Raw genomic sequence first — 3662 nt, forward strand, 5'->3', positions numbered from 1 at the left:
ATGCAAATACAGCTACCTATGCGCAATATAAATGCGGTACTTATGTGGAAAATAGGGGGGTGTCGTACGTGCACCTGGGGCGCGCAGCTAAGGCCTTCTTCTAGCCTTCTGAGAACCGGATGAAGTTCGTGCCAACGGGCTGATCTGGAGTCAGGACCTGGCTGAGTAGGTCTCTGTGAGGACTTTCTTGCACAGGTTATAGTACCCTTCTCGTATAACCAAGAGTCAATAGGGAGGGCCACTATAAACAAAACTTACATAGAAAAGATATGGGAGTTCTGTATTTGATGATGGGCTTATTAGTTAGATAAAATTTGGTGTCAACGTGTTATTTTTGACTACTTCTATGTTTAAGTAGCTTGATAACCAGTTTTCATGTTGCCATCACTGAGTTCCCGGGTTCGATCCCCGGTCGGGTTGTGTAACGAAAAAACGTTACATACCTCTTTTTTTACGTAATCGGTTAATCGAGCGCTAATGCGAACGCGTGGATTCTCTGCGGCTCGCATATAAAAGGAGTTGCGACGGCGTCCGCTGACACATTTCTCACGAGCCAGCATCGCCTACGCGCGCTCCTAAATACTTTAATTGCAAATATAAATCCGCATTTCGGCAACTACGACAATTGCTTTTCATATTAACAATTTGTGAGTATAAGAAGTTCCCGTATTCGGGTGAGTATTCCAATACCACACCACTTATTTTCGTAATTCGCTAATTTTGTAAAATGGCGGTCGCGGAATGTGCATTCGTTAACTACGCGGTTCCTGTACATCCATAGGTCGAACAAATACGTTCCCTTACGGCTGGCAGCAACAATCCAGCAGCCAGTTATTTAATTTTGACGAATCCGCGTAATTAACGAAGGCACATGCGATGCCACGCGGTTTTACGTGACTTGACCTTTTAAACTTTCCTTTTAGTCAACGTGTCATTTCACAATTGTATTTATTTCGTTTTATTTAGCTTTGTTCTTGCTTGTGGGTGCCTTCTGCCTACCCACAAGTACTTAACCTTTGTTATTTTTTCATTTTAAATTCCGTTGTGATTTTCTCCCGGCAGCAGGATTAATACGTAAGCCTTCCCTCATTGGGTAAAGTATTCCTTAAGCTGCCGGGACGGAATCGAAACGGGCGCGTGCACAGCAGCGCAGTATACCCGCACTGTAACATGTTACAGGAACTCCGTTAGGGTTTAAAACCCTCGGCCACTACGTGGCAAACACCAACTTCAAGCGACGCGCGTCGTGCCTGGCAGCCGCAGTTCCGGGTTCACTTCCCGTCGGAGTCCTCCTTCAACATCTTCCGTCTCCGACACGACAAGGCGCCGGCTATCTACATTCCAGCCGGCCTTTACCCAGGGGAGTGCATAACCCCGGGAGTGCTAACGATCCGTACCTTTAGGCCGGAGCCCACGTATTCATAAATTTTTATGTACCCTGGGATTCATTTCTCTTTTTAATTAAATCAGTTAACCGCCCTACCTTCTTTTATTTTCACCCTTATTAGGGAAAGGTAGGGAACCCAGGTCACAGTTGATGTAGAAAACTAACTTTCTATATTGTCTCGGATCTGGGTGTTTGTGATACCGCCGTTGTTTCCGATTTCCATAACACAAGTGCTTTAGTTACTTCGGGATCAAAGTAACGTACGTAATGTTATCTATTAATTGAAAATTTATCTTATTGTCTGTTATAGTGTACTTTCTACGCAAATTAGTGTTAAAGGGTGCAATTAAATGAATGTTAATTGAAGCGGACTGTATGACTGTAGATCGGGTGCTTGACGAGGAGTGATCGCGACCAGTTTCAGAATTTTAATTACAAGAAAATGCGTATTTAATAGTATTTAAACACCTTTCTATAAAAAGGCGTCAAATATAGAAAGGTGTAAAGACTATAAACGTAAATATGCGAAATATTTTTAACGGTTTGCTACGGTAGTTATAAGAAATAACAGAACTAATAGGACTAAATATAACCTTAAAGCGTAATAAGCCAAGAAGCGCAATCCCGCTCGTTCGGCGCGCCAATGCCTACTCTTCACTTGGACCGTAGGGTTGCCACATTATTACTTGTACCTACAGGTTGTAAACATAATTTGAAAACATTAAGGTGTTTACCACGTAAGTACATAAGTATTTAATTATTAATACAAACTAGTGGAGTAATTTCACAAAAAATAATTGAATATCAATTCAATAAAAATTTGATTAATACATAAGTATTTGTTTTTTTTTATACCAGTATCGCGGATTGGTATCTCGATTATGGAAGTATGATTCGAAAATAGAAATTAAATGCTGAACAATTCTATATTTGAAGCACTCTGTTTCAATAAAAACAATCATTAACGCAACAATAAATGAGTTTACTAGTTGATGTTGTTTTTTAAACGTAGAGCGAATACTTCTTTTTATAAAGAATAGCGCATGCGACAACCAGCGCTATGCAACACTAGTGTACCGCGAGATTATGCATATGTGTGCGTCCGTACACGGCGCGCGGCGGGCGTGCACACATACAAACCGCGCTGGTACATTTGTATGGAGTTACCCTATTTGTCTTTTTATACTGTTTACAGAACAGCAAGATATTATCATACGTGAGAGGTATAATAATTAGGCGGATTGTTGATTCTTTGCCGAAGCTCAGCAGTCTTTCTTATTATTCTTTTTTCACAGTTCTGCACATTTGCGCGCGCAGAATTCAACAATTGAATATTTTTCCCAAAGATTTAACATGGTGACCTTTTACCCCAATTATCTCTGGTCACAGACCGGAATTCAAAATTTGGCCTTCATTACGACCTGCAAAATTGTGTATTCTATGCTAGTTTCATGTATATCAATCGAGGAACAGTTGAGTAATTTCGTTCATAGATTTTGAAATTTGAATGAATGGAAAGAATATTATGTAATGTAATATTATGTAGGGTGATGCCCTGCTTATGATCGACATTTTAAGGGAAGTGTGTCTTTATATTTGAAATAACTCTTTCGTTTTTAAACTTATACCAATATTGATAAAGTAGTGTACTTGACAGATATAAACCTTAAGACAGATGATGCTGAAGTAAGTTTCAAGATGGAATGGAATTCACTCTCTCGACTCGGGGTACTACCCAGAAAATCCAGATCACAATTTACAAAAGTTAATTTCTCAAATTGGTCCTCCAAACAGCTTGGCCACCGACACCGTAGAAATAGTTTAAATGAAAATTATATTTCTTATTTATTTCTTTTTTCTTGTGTGGTGTGATTTATGATGTCAATGTATTTCCTTTCTTTCTTTAGAAACCAAAGTATTGTTTTCATTTGGTACACAGTGATCTGTTATGAGTAGATATGAAAAAGAATATAACAATTAGTTTTTTTAGAAAAGAGCTATCATAAAATTTCAAAAATTTATAAAGGTATAGTAGCTTTTGTGCTGAATATACATCGGTGAGTAGGTTGGCGTAATTATTCTTCAAAATACTTTTTCAGACTGTATTAACAGTTTTTAATCAAACGAGCTTGAAGGTGTTTGATGAATATATTATGCTTTGTACGACATTTACTTGCGGATTTTGTTATAAACTTTATTAGCCATTACAGAAGGTCCTAAATCTTACGTTTCCAATTTGGAGCTAGAAAGTGCCAGCATATTTTAATTTAATGTC

At 38.5% G+C, this 3662-nt stretch overlaps 1 long non-coding RNA gene across 1 annotated transcript; it reads left to right on the top strand.

Moving 5' to 3' along the window:
• Nucleotides 1-414: 414 nt before the first annotated feature.
• LOC113236032 lies at nt 415-1479 on the top strand. Its single transcript, XR_003310904.1, has 2 exons — nt 415-674; nt 1180-1479. It is a non-coding gene; the product is annotated as an uncharacterized LOC113236032 (long non-coding RNA).
• Nucleotides 1480-3662: the final 2183 nt, after the last annotated feature.

This window comes from Hyposmocoma kahamanoa, unplaced genomic scaffold (assembly GCF_003589595.1).
Source record: "Hyposmocoma kahamanoa isolate Upper Pololo Valley unplaced genomic scaffold, ASM358959v1 88, whole genome shotgun sequence".
Lineage (NCBI taxonomy): Eukaryota > Metazoa > Arthropoda > Insecta > Lepidoptera > Cosmopterigidae > Hyposmocoma > Hyposmocoma kahamanoa.